The sequence below is a fragment of the Rhinoderma darwinii genome, assembly GCF_050947455.1.
Source record: "Rhinoderma darwinii isolate aRhiDar2 chromosome 5 unlocalized genomic scaffold, aRhiDar2.hap1 SUPER_5_unloc_40, whole genome shotgun sequence".
Classification (NCBI taxonomy): Eukaryota; Metazoa; Chordata; class Amphibia; order Anura; family Rhinodermatidae; genus Rhinoderma; species Rhinoderma darwinii.
Genome location: NW_027461799.1, coordinates 141,367 through 157,273, shown reverse-complemented (window position 1 = coordinate 157,273; position 15,907 = coordinate 141,367). Strand labels below are relative to the sequence as shown.

Sequence of the window (15,907 nt, the reverse complement as noted above, 5' to 3'; positions counted from 1 at the left end):
GTGATAATGAGCTCATTGATTAAATGCAATTAATGAATAGATTGCCACCTCTTGTTGTGTGTCGTCTGTGTTTCTGTGTTTCCGGCATTTCACATTGGAACACCTCATTCACCTTCCTTGTCTTCTCTCCGCCCTCCCTTTTAGGTAAGTTAAAGAGCTGCACCTGAGCCAGCCACTGATTGATTGATTGATTGATTGATTGATTGATTGATTGATTGATTGATTGATTGATGCAGCACAACAGTCAAATAGTGGAGTGGAGTAGGGGAACAGCAAACAGCCAATAAAGCAGCCCGCCCGCTCGCCTGCCCGCCACAATGGACCTACCTGTGTACACTAGATGGATGTGATGGAATGTACTGTCGTCCCTACATTTCAAGAAGAAGTAAGAATTGCAGTTGCAACAAAGCCTTGCTTGCCTACAAAGAGAGCAGCAATTTGGATTTGTTACTATGTTACCTAGAAGAATAACAAACTGTGCAAGGATGGAGGTTGTAGGAGCAAGGAGAAGTTGTCTGTAAAGTTGGTGGATGCCTATTTTCCATTTTGCAGTCCCTTGTCTCCCTCTTGTGGCCTCCTGGAGGCAACTAGCTGTGCAAAAAAAAGACAGCCTGGCGGCCGGCTGTTGCAGTGTTGCCCTCTCAGGCAACACTGAGTGACTGACTGAGCCTCACCGCCTTATATAAAGTTCAGACGGAACTTTGCACGTGTCATAGTGGAGCCCTCAGGATTCCAGAGCCAGCTTTCTGACATCATAATGGGGCCTCAGAGATAAAAGCCTGGGCCCAGGCAGTGTTGGTCAGTGCTGCTCAGCAGGCAGCACTGGACTGGACTGGATTACAGCTGATACAAGGTGTGAAGGAACAAGGGGTGGCTGTGGGCATGCACTTGCTGCCGCTGCCAGTGTTTATCTGCATGGCAGCAGGGCATTTGGGCGTTGCCAGGAAGGCGTTTTTATGTAGATTCCTCCTCTTTCAGCACTGCATTGTGGTGCAAGCAAAAGAAGCAAATCCTGTCTGGCTTCCTCTCCGGCCTTTATTCACCTCCCGTGTAGCTGTGAGTGTGTGAGCCTGCAGGGCCCCATGGAATTGCCTAGAAGTAGGCTGAATCGCTGCAAGGGCTGAACAGCAGTATCGGGCAGGCTCGGGCAACGCGCGGCCCGTTCGGGTTATCGCTTCTCGGCCTTTTGGCTAAGATCAAGTGTAGTATCTGTTCTTATCAGTTTAATATCTGATACGTCCCCTATCTGGGGACCATATATTAAATGGATTTTTAGAACAGGGAGATGGAAATAGAGCTTGCTCTGTCCACTCCACGCATTGACCTGGTATTGCAGTATTTCCAGGACCGGTGCACCCTTTCCTTATGTGTTGACTAAAAGCAGATTCCAAAAGTGTTTTTTGTCTTTGCTATTGTTTCTGTCTTTCTGAAGGGATCTCCCCTTTTAATCCCATTATTTCAACACCTGTTGGACAATGCATGAGTGATAATGAGCTCATTGATTAAATGCAATTAATGAATAGATTGCCACCTCTTGTTGTGTGTCGTCTGTGTTTCTGTGTTTCCGGCATTTCACATTGGAACACCTCATTCACCTTCCTTGTCTTCTCTCCGCCCTCCCTTTTAGGTAAGTTAAAGAGCTGCACCTGAGCCAGCCACTGATTGATTGATTGATTGATTGATTGATTGATTGATTGATTGATTGATTGATGCAGCACAACAGTCAAATAGTGGAGTGGAGTAGGGGAACAGCAAACAGCCAATAAAGCAGCCCGCCCGCTCGCCTGCCCGCCACAATGGACCTACCTGTGTACACTAGATGGATGTGATGGAATGTACTGTCGTCCCTACATTTCAAGAAGAAGTAAGAATTGCAGTTGCAACAAAGCCTTGCTTGCCTACAAAGAGAGCAGCAATTTGGATTTGTTACTATGTTACCTAGAAGAATAACAAACTGTGCAAGGATGGAGGTTGTAGGAGCAAGGAGAAGTTGTCTGTAAAGTTGGTGGATGCCTATTTTCCATTTTGCAGTCCCTTGTCTCCCTCTTGTGGCCTCCTGGAGGCAACTAGCTGTGCAAAAAAAAGACAGCCTGGCGGCCGGCTGTTGCAGTGTTGCCCTCTCAGGCAACACTGAGTGACTGACTGAGCCTCACCGTCTTATATAAAGTTCAGACGGAACTTTGCACGTGTCATAGTGGAGCCCTCAGGATTCCAGAGCCAGCTTTCTGACATCATAATGGGGCCTCAGAGATAAAAGCCTGGGCCCAGGCAGTGTTGGTCAGTGCTGCTCAGCAGGCAGCACTGGACTGGACTGGATTACAGCTGATACAAGGTGTGAAGGAACAAGGGGTGGCTGTGGGCATGCACTTGCTGCCGCTGCCAGTGTTTATCTGCATGGCAGCAGGGCATTTGGGCGTTGCCAGGAAGGCGTTTTTATGTAGATTCCTCCTCTTTCAGCACTGCATTGTGGTGCAAGCAAAAGAAGCAAATCCTGTCTGGCTTCCTCTCCGGCCTTTATTCACCACCCGTGTAGCTGTGAGTGTGTGAGCCTGCAGGGCCCCATGGAATTGCCTAGAAGTAGGCTGAATCGCTGCAAGGGCTGAACAGCAGTATCGGGCAGGCTCGGGCAACGCGCGGCCCGTTCGGGTTATCGCTTCTCGGCCTTTTGGCTAAGATCAAGTGTAGTATCTGTTCTTATCAGTTTAATATCTGATACGTCCCCTATCTGGGGACCATATATTAAATGGATTTTTAGAACAGGGAGATGGAAATAGAGCTTGCTCTGTCCACTCCACGCATTGACCTGGTATTGCAGTATTTCCAGGACCGGTGCACCCTTTCCTTATGTGTTGACTAAAAGCAGATTCCAAAAGTGTTTTTTGTCTTTGCTATTGTTTCTGTCTTTCTGAAGGGATCTCCCCTTTTAATCCCATTATTTCAACACCTGTTGGACAATGCATGAGTGATAATGAGCTCATTGATTAAATGCAATTAATGAATAGATTGCCACCTCTTGTTGTGTGTCGTCTGTGTTTCTGTGTTTCCGGCATTTCACATTGGAACACCTCATTCACCTTCCTTGTCTTCTCTCCGCCCTCCCTTTTAGGTAAGTTAAAGAGCTGCACCTGAGCCAGCCACTGATTGATTGATTGATTGATTGATTGATTGATTGATTGATTGATTGATTGATTGATTGATGCAGCACAACAGTCAAATAGTGGAGTGGAGTAGGGGAACAGCAAACAGCCAATAAAGCAGCCCGCCCGCTCGCCTGCCCGCCACAATGGACCTACCTGTGTACACTAGATGGATGTGATGAAATGTACTGTCGTCCCTACATTTCAAGAAGAAGTAAGAATTGCAGTTGCAACAAAGCCTTGCTTGCCTACAAAGAGAGCAGCAATTTGGATTTGTTACTATGTTACCTAGAAGAATAACAAACTGTGCAAGGATGGAGGTTGTAGGAGCAAGGAGAAGTTGTCTGTAAAGTTGGTGGATGCCTATTTTCCATTTTGCAGTCCCTTGTCTCCCTCTTGTGGCCTCCTGGAGGCAACTAGCTGTGCAAAAAAAAGACAGCCTGGCGGCCGGCTGTTGCAGTGTTGCCCTCTCAGGCAACACTGAGTGACTGACTGAGCCTCACCGTCTTATATAAAGTTCAGACGGAACTTTGCACGTGTCATAGTGGAGCCCTCAGGATTCCAGAGCCAGCTTTCTGACATCATAATGGGGCCTCAGAGATAAAAGCCTGGGCCCAGGCAGTGTTGGTCAGTGCTGCTCAGCAGGCAGCACTGGACTGGACTGGATTACAGCTGATACAAGGTGTGAAGGAACAAGGGGTGGCTGTGGGCATGCACTTGCTGCCGCTGCCAGTGTTTATCTGCATGGCAGCAGGGCATTTGGGCGTTGCCAGGAAGGCGTTTTTATGTAGATTCCTCCTCTTTCAGCACTGCATTGTGGTGCAAGCAAAAGAAGCAAATCCTGTCTGGCTTCCTCTCCGGCCTTTATTCACCTCCCGTGTAGCTGTGAGTGTGTGAGCCTGCAGGGCCCCATGGAATTGCCTAGAAGTAGGCTGAATCGCTGCAAGGGCTGAACAGCAGTATCGGGCAGGCTCGGGCAACGCGCGGCCCGTTCGGGTTATCGCTTCTCGGCCTTTTGGCTAAGATCAAGTGTAGTATCTGTTCTTATCAGTTTAATATCTGATACGTCCCCTATCTGGGGACCATATATTAAATGGATTTTTAGAACAGGGAGATGGAAATAGAGCTTGCTCTGTCCACTCCACGCATTGACCTGGTATTGCAGTATTTCCAGGACCGGTGCACCCTTTCCTTATGTGTTGACTAAAAGCAGATTCCAAAAGTGTTTTTTGTCTTTGCTATTGTTTCTGTCTTTCTGAAGGGATCTCCCCTTTTAATCCCATTATTTCAACACCTGTTGGACAATGCATGAGTGATAATGAGCTCATTGATTAAATGCAATTAATGAATAGATTGCCACCTCTTGTTGTGTGTCGTCTGTGTTTCTGTGTTTCCGGCATTTCACATTGGAACACCTCATTCACCTTCCTTGTCTTCTCTCCGCCCTCCCTTTTAGGTAAGTTAAAGAGCTGCACCTGAGCCAGCCACTGATTGATTGATTGATTGATTGATTGATTGATTGATTGATGCAGCACAACAGTCAAATAGTGGAGTGGAGTAGGGTACAGCAAACAGCCAATAAAGCAGCCTGCCCGCTCGCCTGCCCGCCACAATGGACCTACCTGTGTACACTAGATGGATGTGATGGAATGTACTGTCGTCCCTACATTTCAAGAAGAAGTAAGAATTGCAGTTGCAACAAAGCCTTGCTTGCCTACAAAGAGAGCAGCAATTTGGATTTGTTACTATGTTACCTAGAAGAATAACAAACTGTGCAAGGATGGAGGTTGTAGGAGCAAGGAGAAGTTGTCTGTAAAGTTGGTGGATGCCTATTTTCCATTTTGCAGTCCCTTGTCTCCCTCTTGTGGCCTCCTGGAGGCAACTAGCTGTGCAAAAAAAAGACAGCCTGGCGGCCAGCTGTTGCAGTGTTGCCCTCTCAGGCAACACTGAGTGACTGACTGAGCCTCACCGTCTTATATAAAGTTCAGACGGAACTTTGCACGTGTCATAGTGGAGCCCTCAGGATTCCAGAGCCAGCTTTCTGACATCATAATGGGGCCTCAGAGATAAAAGCCTGGGCCCAGGCAGTGTTGGTCAGTGCTGCTCAGCAGGCAGCACTGGACTGGACTGGATTACAGCTGATACAAGGTGTGAAGGAACAAGGGGTGGCTGTGGGCATGCACTTGCTGCCGCTGCCAGTGTTTATCTGCATGGCAGCAGGGCATTTGGGCGTTGCCAGGAAGGCGTTTTTATGTAGATTCCTCCTCTTTCAGCACTGCATTGTGGTGCAAGCAAAAGAAGCAAATCCTGTCTGGCTTCCTCTCCGGCCTTTATTCACCTCCCGTGTAGCTGTGGGTGTGTGAGCCTGCAGGGCCCCATGGAATTGCCTAGAAGTAGGCTGAATCGCTGCAAGGGCTGAACAGCAGTATCGGGCAGGCTCGGGCAACGCGCGGCCCGTTCGGGTTATCGCTTCTCGGCCTTTTGGCTAAGATCAAGTGTAGTATCTGTTCTTATCAGTTTAATATCTGATACGTCCCCTATCTGGGGACCATATATTAAATGGATTTTTAGAACAGGGAGATGGAAATAGAGCTTGCTCTGTCCACTCCACGCATTGACCTGGTATTGCAGTATTTCCAGGACCGGTGCACCCTTTCCTTATGTGTTGACTAAAAGCAGATTCCAAAAGTGTTTTTTGTCTTTGCTATTGTTTCTGTCTTTCTGAAGGGATCTCCCCTTTTAATCCCATTATTTCAACACCTGTTGGACAATGCATGAGTGATAATGAGCTCATTGATTAAATGCAATTAATGAATAGATTGCCACCTCTTGTTGTGTGTCGTCTGTGTTTCTGTGTTTCCGGCATTTCACATTGGAACACCTCATTCACCTTCCTTGTCTTCTCTCCGCCCTCCCTTTTAGGTAAGTTAAAGAGCTGCACCTGAGCCAGCCACTGATTGATTGATTGATTGATTGATTGATTGATTGATTGATTGATTGATTGATGCAGCACAACAGTCAAATAGTGGAGTGGAGTAGGGGAACAGCAAACAGCCAATAAAGCAGCCCGCCCGCTCGCCTGCCCGCCACAATGGACCTACCTGTGTACACTAGATGGATGTGATGGAATGTACTGTCGTCCCTACATTTCAAGAAGAAGTAAGAATTGCAGTTGCAACAAAGCCTTGCTTGCCTACAAAGAGAGCAGCAATTTGGATTTGTTACTATGTTACCTAGAAGAATAACAAACTGTGCAAGGATGGAGGTTGTAGGAGCAAGGAGAAGTTGTCTGTAAAGTTGGTGGATGCCTATTTTCCATTTTGCAGTCCCTTGTCTCCCTCTTGTGGCCTCCTGGAGGCAACTAGCTGTGCAAAAAAAAGACAGCCTGGCGGCTGGCTGTTGCAGTGTTGCCCTCTCAGGCAACACTGAGTGACTGACTGAGCCTCACCGTCTTATATAAAGTTCAGACGGAACTTTGCACGTGTCATAGTGGAGCCCTCAGGATTCCAGAGCCAGCTTTCTGACATCATAATGGGGCCTCAGAGATAAAAGCCTGGGCCCAGGCAGTGTTGGTCAGTGCTGCTCAGCAGGCAGCACTGGACTGGACTGGATTACAGCTGATACAAGGTGTGAAGGAACAAGGGGTGGCTGTGGGCATGCACTTGCTGCCGCTGCCAGTGTTTATCTGCATGGCAGCAGGGCATTTGGGCGTTGCCAGGAAGGCGTTTTTATGTAGATTCCTCCTCTTTCAGCACTGCATTGTGGTGCAAGCAAAAGAAGCAAATCCTGTCTGGCTTCCTCTCCGGCCTTTATTCACCTCCCGTGTAGCTGTGAGTGTGTGAGCCTGCAGGGCCCCATGGAATTGCCTAGAAGTAGGCTGAATCGCTGCAAGGGCTGAACAGCAGTATCGGGCAGGCTCGGGCAACGCGCGGCCCGTTCGGGTTATCGCTTCTCGGCCTTTTGGCTAAGATCAAGTGTAGTATCTGTTCTTATCAGTTTAATATCTGATACGTCCCCTATCTGGGGACCATATATTAAATGGATTTTTAGAACAGGGAGATGGAAATAGAGCTTGCTCTGTCCACTCCACGCATTGACCTGGTATTGCAGTATTTCCAGGACCGGTGCACCCTTTCCTTATGTGTTGACTAAAAGCAGATTCCAAAAGTGTTTTTTGTCTTTGCTATTGTTTCTGTCTTTCTGAAGGGATCTCCCCTTTTAATCCCATTATTTCAACACCTGTTGGACAATGCATGAGTGATAATGAGCTCATTGATTAAATGCAATTAATGAATAGATTGCCACCTCTTGTTGTGTGTCGTCTGTGTTTCTGTGTTTCCGGCATTTCACATTGTGACACCTCATTCACCTTCCTTGTCTTCTCTCCGCCCTCCCTTTTAGGTAAGTTAAAGAGCTGCACCTGAGCCAGCCACTGATTGATTGATTGATTGATTGATTGATTGATTGATTGATTGATTGATTGATTGATGCAGCACAACAGTCAAATAGTGGAGTGGAGTAGGGGAACAGCAAACAGCCAATAAAGCAGCCCGCCCGCTCGCCTGCCCGCCACAATGGACCTACCTGTGTACACTAGATGGATGTGATGGAATGTACTGTCGTCCCTACATTTCAAGAAGAAGTAAGAATTGCAGTTGCAACAAAGCCTTGCTTGCCTACAAAGAGAGCAGCAATTTGGATTTGTTACTATGTTACCTAGAAGAATAACAAACTGTGCAAGGATGGAGGTTGTAGGAGCAAGGAGAAGTTGTCTGTAAAGTTGGTGGATGCCTATTTTCCATTTTGCAGTCCCTTGTCTCCCTCTTGTGGCCTCCTGGAGGCAACTAGCTGTGCAAAAAAAAGACAGCCTGGCGGCCGGCTGTTGCAGTGTTGCCCTCTCAGGCAACACTGAGTGACTGACTGAGCCTCACCGTCTTATATAAAGTTCAGACGGAACTTTGCACGTGTCATAGTGGAGCCCTCAGGATTCCAGAGCCAGCTTTCTGACATCATAATGGGGCCTCAGAGATAAAAGCCTGGGCCCAGGCAGTGTTGGTCAGTGCTGCTCAGCAGGCAGCACTGGACTGGACTGGATTACAGCTGATACAAGGTGTGAAGGAACAAGGGGTGGCTGTGGGCATGCACTTGCTGCCGCTGCCAGTGTTTATCTGCATGGCAGCAGGGCATTTGGGCGTTGCCAGGAAGGCGTTTTTATGTAGATTCCTCCTCTTTCAGCACTGCATTGTGGTGCAAGCAAAAGAAGCAAATCCTGTCTGGCTTCCTCTCCGGCCTTTATTCACCTCCCGTGTAGCTGTGAGTGTGTGAGCCTGCAGGGCCCCATGGAATTGCCTAGAAGTAGGCTGAATCGCTGCAAGGGCTGAACAGCAGTATCGGGCAGGCTCGGGCAACGCGCGGCCCGTTCGGGTTATCGCTTCTCGGCCTTTTGGCTAAGATCAAGTGTAGTATCTGTTCTTATCAGTTTAATATCTGATACGTCCCCTATCTGGGGACCATATATTAAATGGATTTTTAGAACAGGGAGATGGAAATAGAGCTTGCTCTGTCCACTCCACGCATTGACCTGGTATTGCAGTATTTCCAGGACCGGTGCACCCTTTCCTTATGTGTTGACTAAAAGCAGATTCCAAAAGTGTTTTTTGTCTTTGCTATTGTTTCTGTCTTTCTGAAGGGATCTCCCCTTTTAATCCCATTATTTCAACACCTGTTGGACAATGCATGAGTGATAATGAGCTCATTGATTAAATGCAATTAATGAATAGATTGCCACCTCTTGTTGTGTGTCGTCTGTGTTTCTGTGTTTCCGGCATTTCACATTGGAACACCTCATTCACCTTCCTTGTCTTCTCTCCGCCCTCCCTTTTAGGTAAGTTAAAGAGCTGCACCTGAGCCAGCCACTGATTGATTGATTGATTGATTGATTGATTGATTGATTGATTGATTGATGCAGCACAACAGTCAAATAGTGGAGTGGAGTAGGGGAACAGCAAACAGCCAATAAAGCAGCCCGCCCGCTCGCCTGCCCGCCACAATGGACCTACCTGTGTACACTAGATGGATGTGATGGAATGTACTGTCGTCCCTACATTTCAAGAAGAAGTAAGAATTGCAGTTGCAACAAAGCCTTGCTTGCCTACAAAGAGAGCAGCAATTTGGATTTGTTACTATGTTACCTAGAAGAATAACAAACTGTGCAAGGATGGAGGTTGTAGGAGCAAGGAGAAGTTGTCTGTAAAGTTGGTGGATGCCTATTTTCCATTTTGCAGTCCCTTGTCTCCCTCTTGTGGCCTCCTGGAGGCAACTAGCTGTGCAAAAAAAAGACAGCCTGGCGGCCGGCTGTTGCAGTGTTGCCCTCTCAGGCAACACTGAGTGACTGACTGAGCCTCACCGTCTTATATAAAGTTCAGACGGAACTTTGCACGTGTCATAGTGGAGCCCTCAGGATTCCAGAGCCAGCTTTCTGACATCATAATGGGGCCTCAGAGATAAAAGCCTGGGCCCAGGCAGTGTTGGTCAGTGCTGCTCAGCAGGCAGCACTGGACTGGACTGGATTACAGCTGATACAAGGTGTGAAGGAACAAGGGGTGGCTGTGGGCATGCACTTGCTGCCGCTGCCAGTGTTTATCTGCATGGCAGCAGGGCATTTGGGCGTTGCCAGGAAGGCGTTTTTATGTAGATTCCTCCTCTTTCAGCACTGCATTGTGGTGCAAGCAAAAGAAGCAAATCCTGTCTGGCTTCCTCTCCGGCCTTTATTCACCTCCCGTGTAGCTGTGAGTGTGTGAGCCTGCAGGGCCCCATGGAATTGCCTAGAAGTAGGCTGAATCGCTGCAAGGGCTGAACAGCAGTATCGGGCAGGCTCGGGCAACGCGCGGCCCGTTCGGGTTATCGCTTCTCGGCCTTTTGGCTAAGATCAAGTGTAGTATCTGTTCTTATCAGTTTAATATCTGATACGTCCCCTATCTGGGGACCATATATTAAATGGATTTTTAGAACAGGGAGATGGAAATAGAGCTTGCTCTGTCCACTCCACGCATTGACCTGGTATTGCAGTATTTCCAGGACCGGTGCACCCTTTCCTTATGTGTTGACTAAAAGCAGATTCCAAAAGTGTTTTTTGTCTTTGCTATTGTTTCTGTCTTTCTGAAGGGATCTCCCCTTTTAATCCCATTATTTCAACACCTGTTGGACAATGCATGAGTGATAATGAGCTCATTGATTAAATGCAATTAATGAATAGATTGCCACCTCTTGTTGTGTGTCGTCTGTGTTTCTGTGTTTCCGGCATTTCACATTGGAACACCTCATTCACCTTCCTTGTCTTCTCTCCGCCCTCCCTTTTAGGTAAGTTAAAGAGCTGCACCTGAGCCAGCCACTGATTGATTGATTGATTGATTGATTGATTGATTGATTGATTGATTGATTGATTGATGCAGCACAACAGTCAAATAGTGGAGTGGAGTAGGGGAACAGCAAACAGCCAATAAAGCAGCCCGCCCGCTCGCCTGCCCGCCACAATGGACCTACCTGTGTACACTAGATGGATGTGATGGAATGTACTGTCGTCCCTACATTTCAAGAAGAAGTAAGAATTGCAGTTGCAACAAAGCCTTGCTTGCCTACAAAGAGAGCAGCAATTTGGATTTGTTACTATGTTACCTAGAAGAATAACAAACTGTGCAAGGATGGAGGTTGTAGGAGCAAGGAGAAGTTGTCTGTAAAGTTGGTGGATGCCTATTTTCCATTTTGCAGTCCCTTGTCTCCCTCTTGTGGCCTCCTGGAGGCAACTAGCTGTGCAAAAAAAAGACAGCCTGGCGGCCGGCTGTTGCAGTGTTGCCCTCTCAGGCAACACTGAGTGACTGACTGAGCCTCACCGTCTTATATAAAGTTCAGACGGAACTTTGCACGTGTCATAGTGGAGCCCTCAGGATTCCAGAGCCAGCTTTCTGACATCATAATGGGGCCTCAGAGATAAAAGCCTGGGCCCAGGCAGTGTTGGTCAGTGCTGCTCAGCAGGCAGCACTGGACTGGACTGGATTACAGCTGATACAAGGTGTGAAGGAACAAGGGGTGGCTGTGGGCATGCACTTGCTGCCGCTGCCAGTGTTTATCTGCATGGCAGCAGGGCATTTGGGCGTTGCCAGGAAGGCGTTTTTATGTAGATTCCTCCTCTTTCAGCACTGCATTGTGGTGCAAGCAAAAGAAGCAAATCCTGTCTGGCTTCCTCTCCGGCCTTTATTCACCTCCCGTGTAGCTGTGAGTGTGTGAGCCTGCAGGGCCCCATGGAATTGCCTAGAAGTAGGCTGAATCGCTGCAAGGGCTGAACAGCAGTATCGGGCAGGCTCGGGCAACGCGCGGCCCGTTCGGGTTATCGCTTCTCGGCCTTTTGGCTAAGATCAAGTGTAGTATCTGTTCTTATCAGTTTAATATCTGATACGTCCCCTATCTGGGGACCATATATTAAATGGATTTTTAGAACAGGGAGATGGAAATAGAGCTTGCTCTGTCCACTCCACGCATTGACCTGGTATTGCAGTATTTCCAGGACCGGTGCACCCTTTCCTTATGTGTTGACTAAAAGCAGATTCCAAAAGTGTTTTTTGTCTTTGCTATTGTTTCTGTCTTTCTGAAGGGATCTCCCCTTTTAATCCCATTATTTCAACACCTGTTGGACAATGCATGAGTGATAATGAGCTCATTGATTAAATGCAATTAATGAATAGATTGCCACCTCTTGTTGTGTGTCGTCTGTGTTTCTGTGTTTCCGGCATTTCACATTGGAACACCTCATTCACCTTCCTTGTCTTCTCTCCGCCCTCCCTTTTAGGTAAGTTAAAGAGCTGCACCTGAGCCAGCCACTGATTGATTGATTGATTGATTGATTGATTGATTGATGCAGCACAACAGTCAAATAGTGGAGTGGAGTAGGGGAACAGCAAACAGCCAATAAAGCAGCCCGCCCGCTCGCCTGCCCGCCACAATGGACCTACCTGTGTACACTAGATGGATGTGATGGAATGTACTGTCGTCCCTACATTTCAAGAAGAAGTAAGAATTGCAGTTGCAACAAAGCCTTGCTTGCCTACAAAGAGAGCAGCAATTTGGATTTGTTACTATGTTACCTAGAAGAATAACAAACTGTGCAAGGATGGAGGTTGTAGGAGCAAGGAGAAGTTGTCTGTAAAGTTGGTGGATGCCTATTTTCCATTTTGCAGTCCCTTGTCTCCCTCTTGTGGCCTCCTGGAGGCAACTAGCTGTGCAAAAAAAAGACAGCCTGGCGGCCGGCTGTTGCAGTGTTGCCCTCTCAGGCAACACTGAGTGACTGACTGAGCCTCACCGTCTTATATAAAGTTCAGACGGAACTTTGCACGTGTCATAGTGGAGCCCTCAGGATTCCAGAGCCAGCTTTCTGACATCATAATGGGGCCTCAGAGATAAAAGCCTGGGCCCAGGCAGTGTTGGTCAGTGCTGCTCAGCAGGCAGCACTGGACTGGACTGGATTACAGCTGATACAAGGTGTGAAGGAACAAGGGGTGGCTGTGGGCATGCACTTGCTGCCGCTGCCAGTGTTTATCTGCATGGCAGCAGGGCATTTGGGCGTTGCCAGGAAGGCGTTTTTATGTAGATTCCTCCTCTTTCAGCACTGCATTGTGGTGCAAGCAAAAGAAGCAAATCCTGTCTGGCTTCCTCTCCGGCCTTTATTCACCTCCCGTGTAGCTGTGAGTGTGTGAGCCTGCAGGGCCCCATGAAATTGCCTAGAAGTAGGCTGAATCGCTGCAAGGGCTGAACAGCAGTATCGGGCAGGCTCGGGCAACGCGCGGCCCGTTCGGGTTATCGCTTCTCGGCCTTTTGGCTAAGATCAAGTGTAGTATCTGTTCTTATCAGTTTAATATCTGATACGTCCCCTATCTGGGGACCATATATTAAATGGATTTTTAGAACAGGGAGATGGAAATAGAGCTTGCTCTGTCCACTCCACGCATTGACCTGGTATTGCAGTATTTCCAGGACCGGTGCACCCTTTCCTTATGTGTTGACTAAAAGCAGATTCCAAAAGTGTTTTTTGTCTTTGCTATTGTTTCTGTCTTTCTGAAGGGATCTCCCCTTTTAATCCCATTATTTCAACACCTGTTGGACAATGCATGAGTGATAATGAGCTCATTGATTAAATGCAATTAATGAATAGATTGCCACCTCTTGTTGTGTGTCGTCTGTGTTTCTGTGTTTCCGGCATTTCACATTGGAACACCTCATTCACCTTCCTTGTCTTCTCTCCGCCCTCCCTTTTAGGTAAGTTAAAGAGCTGCACCTGAGCCAGCCACTGATTGATTGATTGATTGATTGATTGATTGATTGATTGATTGATGCAGCACAACAGTCAAATAGTGGAGTGGAGTAGGGTACAGCAAACAGCCAATAAAGCAGCCTGCCCGCTCGCCTGCCCGCCACAATGGACCTACCTGTGTACACTAGATGGATGTGATGGAATGTACTGTCGTCCCTACATTTCAAGAAGAAGTAAGAATTGCAGTTGCAACAAAGCCTTGCTTGCCTACAAAGAGAGCAGCAATTTGGATTTGTTACTATGTTACCTAGAAGAATAACAAACTGTGCAAGGATGGAGGTTGTAGGAGCAAGGAGAAGTTGTCTGTAAAGTTGGTGGATGCCTATTTTCCATTTTGCAGTCCCTTGTCTCCCTCTTGTGGCCTCCTGGAGGCAACTAGCTGTGCAAAAAAAAGACAGCCTGGCGGCCGGCTGTTGCAGTGTTGCCCTCTCAGGCAACACTGAGTGACTGACTGAGCCTCACCGTCTTATATAAAGTTCAGACGGAACTTTGCACGTGTCATAGTGGAGCCCTCAGGATTCCAGAGCCAGCTTTCTGACATCATAATGGGGCCTCAGAGATAAAAGCCTGGGCCCAGGCAGTGTTGGTCAGTGCTGCTCAGCAGGCAGCACTGGACTGGACTGGATTACAGCTGATACAAGGTGTGAAGGAACAAGGGGTGGCTGTGGGCATGCACTTGCTGCCGCTGCCAGTGTTTATCTGCATGGCAGCAGGGCATTTGGGCGTTGCCAGGAAGGCGTTTTTATGTAGATTCCTCCTCTTTCAGCACTGCATTGTGGTGCAAGCAAAAGAAGCAAATCCTGTCTGGCTTCCTCTCCGGCCTTTATTCACCTCCCGTGTAGCTGTGAGTGTGTGAGCCTGCAGGGCCCCATGGAATTGCCTAGAAGTAGGCTGAATCGCTGCAAGGGCTGAACAGCAGTATCGGGCAGGCTCGGGCAACGCGCGGCCCGTTCGGGTTATCGCTTCTCGGCCTTTTGGCTAAGATCAAGTGTAGTATCTGTTCTTATCAGTTTAATATCTGATACGTCCCCTATCTGGGGACCATATATTAAATGGATTTTTAGAACAGGGAGATGGAAATAGAGCTTGCTCTGTCCACTCCACGCATTGACCTGGTATTGCAGTATTTCCAGGACCGGTGCACCCTTTCCTTATGTGTTGACTAAAAGCAGATTCCAAAAGTGTTTTTTGTCTTTGCTATTGTTTCTGTCTTTCTGAAGGGATCTCCCCTTTTAATCCCATTATTTCAACACCTGTTGGACAATGCATGAGTGATAATGAGCTCATTGATTAAATGCAATTAATGAATAGATTGCCACCTCTTGTTGTGTGTCGTCTGTGTTTCTGTGTTTCCGGCATTTCACATTGGAACACCTCATTCACCTTCCTTGTCTTCTCTCCGCCCTCCCTTTTAGGTAAGTTAAAGAGCTGCACCTGAGCCAGCCACTGATTGATTGATTGATTGATTGATTGATTGATTGATTGATTGATTGATTGATTGATTGATTGATTGATGCAGCACAACAGTCAAATAGTGGAGTGGAGTAGGGGAACAGCAAACAGCCAATAAAGCAGCCCGCCCGCTCGCCTGCCCGCCACAATGGACCTACCTGTGTACACTAGATGGATGTGATGGAATGTACTGTCGTCCCTACATTTCAAGAAGAAGTAAGAATTGCAGTTGCAACAAAGCCTTGCTTGCCTACAAAGAGAGCAGCAATTTGGATTTGTTACTATGTTACCTAGAAGAATAACAAACTGTGCAAGGATGGAGGTTGTAGGAGCAAGGAGAAGTTGTCTGTAAAGTTGGTGGATGCCTATTTTCCATTTTGCAGTCCCTTGTCTCCCTCTTGTGGCCTCCTGGAGGCAACTAGCTGTGCAAAAAAAAGACAGCCTGGCGGCTGGCTGTTGCAGTGTTGCCCTCTCAGGCAACACTGAGTGACTGACTGAGCCTCACCGTCTTATATAAAGTTCAGACGGAACTTTGCACGTGTCATAGTGGAGCCCTCAGGATTCCAGAGCCAGCTTTCTGACATCATAATGGGGCCTCAGAGATAAAAGCCTGGGCCCAGGCAGTGTTGGTCAGTGCTGCTCAGCAGGCAGCACTGGACTGGACTGGATTACAGCTGATACAAGGTGTGAAGGAACAAGGGGTGGCTGTGGGCATGCACTTGCTGCCGCTGCCAGTGTTTATCTGCATGGCAGCAGGGCATTTGGGCGTTGCCAGGAAGGCGTTTTTATGTAGATTCCTCCTCTTTCAGCACTGCATTGTGGTGCAAGCAAAAGAAGCAAATCCTGTCTGGCTTCCTCTCCGGCCTTTATTCACCTCCCGTGTAGCTGTGAGTGTGTGAGCCTGCAGGGCCCCATGGAATTGCCTAGAAGTAGGCTGAATCGCTGCAAGGGCTGAACA

General features: G+C 47.8%; 10 non-coding genes across 10 annotated transcripts; all 10 read left to right on the top strand.

The window, feature by feature from the left end:
* Positions 1-1,170: 1,170 nt before the first annotated feature.
* Positions 1,171-1,361, top strand: LOC142692759 (U2 spliceosomal RNA). The gene has a single exon (XR_012861169.1). It is a non-coding gene; the product is annotated as a U2 spliceosomal RNA (small nuclear RNA).
* Positions 1,362-2,649: 1,288 nt separating this feature from the next.
* Positions 2,650-2,840, top strand: LOC142692758 (U2 spliceosomal RNA). The gene has a single exon (XR_012861168.1). It is a non-coding gene; the product is annotated as a U2 spliceosomal RNA (small nuclear RNA).
* A 1,296-nt stretch (positions 2,841-4,136) lies between these two features.
* On the top strand, positions 4,137-4,327 carry LOC142692757 (U2 spliceosomal RNA). The gene has a single exon (XR_012861167.1). It is a non-coding gene; the product is annotated as a U2 spliceosomal RNA (small nuclear RNA).
* Positions 4,328-5,602: 1,275 nt separating this feature from the next.
* Positions 5,603-5,793, top strand: LOC142692756 (U2 spliceosomal RNA). Its single transcript, XR_012861166.1, has one exon. It is a non-coding gene; the product is annotated as a U2 spliceosomal RNA (small nuclear RNA).
* Positions 5,794-7,081: 1,288 nt separating this feature from the next.
* On the top strand, positions 7,082-7,272 carry LOC142692755 (U2 spliceosomal RNA). Its single transcript, XR_012861165.1, has one exon. It is a non-coding gene; the product is annotated as a U2 spliceosomal RNA (small nuclear RNA).
* A 1,292-nt stretch (positions 7,273-8,564) lies between these two features.
* On the top strand, positions 8,565-8,755 carry LOC142692754 (U2 spliceosomal RNA). The gene has a single exon (XR_012861164.1). It is a non-coding gene; the product is annotated as a U2 spliceosomal RNA (small nuclear RNA).
* Positions 8,756-10,039: 1,284 nt separating this feature from the next.
* Positions 10,040-10,230, top strand: LOC142692753 (U2 spliceosomal RNA). Its single transcript, XR_012861163.1, has one exon. It is a non-coding gene; the product is annotated as a U2 spliceosomal RNA (small nuclear RNA).
* A 1,292-nt stretch (positions 10,231-11,522) lies between these two features.
* Positions 11,523-11,713, top strand: LOC142692752 (U2 spliceosomal RNA). The gene has a single exon (XR_012861162.1). It is a non-coding gene; the product is annotated as a U2 spliceosomal RNA (small nuclear RNA).
* A 1,272-nt stretch (positions 11,714-12,985) lies between these two features.
* Positions 12,986-13,176, top strand: LOC142692750 (U2 spliceosomal RNA). Its single transcript, XR_012861161.1, has one exon. It is a non-coding gene; the product is annotated as a U2 spliceosomal RNA (small nuclear RNA).
* Positions 13,177-14,455: 1,279 nt separating this feature from the next.
* On the top strand, positions 14,456-14,646 carry LOC142692748 (U2 spliceosomal RNA). Its single transcript, XR_012861159.1, has one exon. It is a non-coding gene; the product is annotated as a U2 spliceosomal RNA (small nuclear RNA).
* The last annotated feature ends 1,261 nt before the right edge of the window (positions 14,647-15,907 follow it).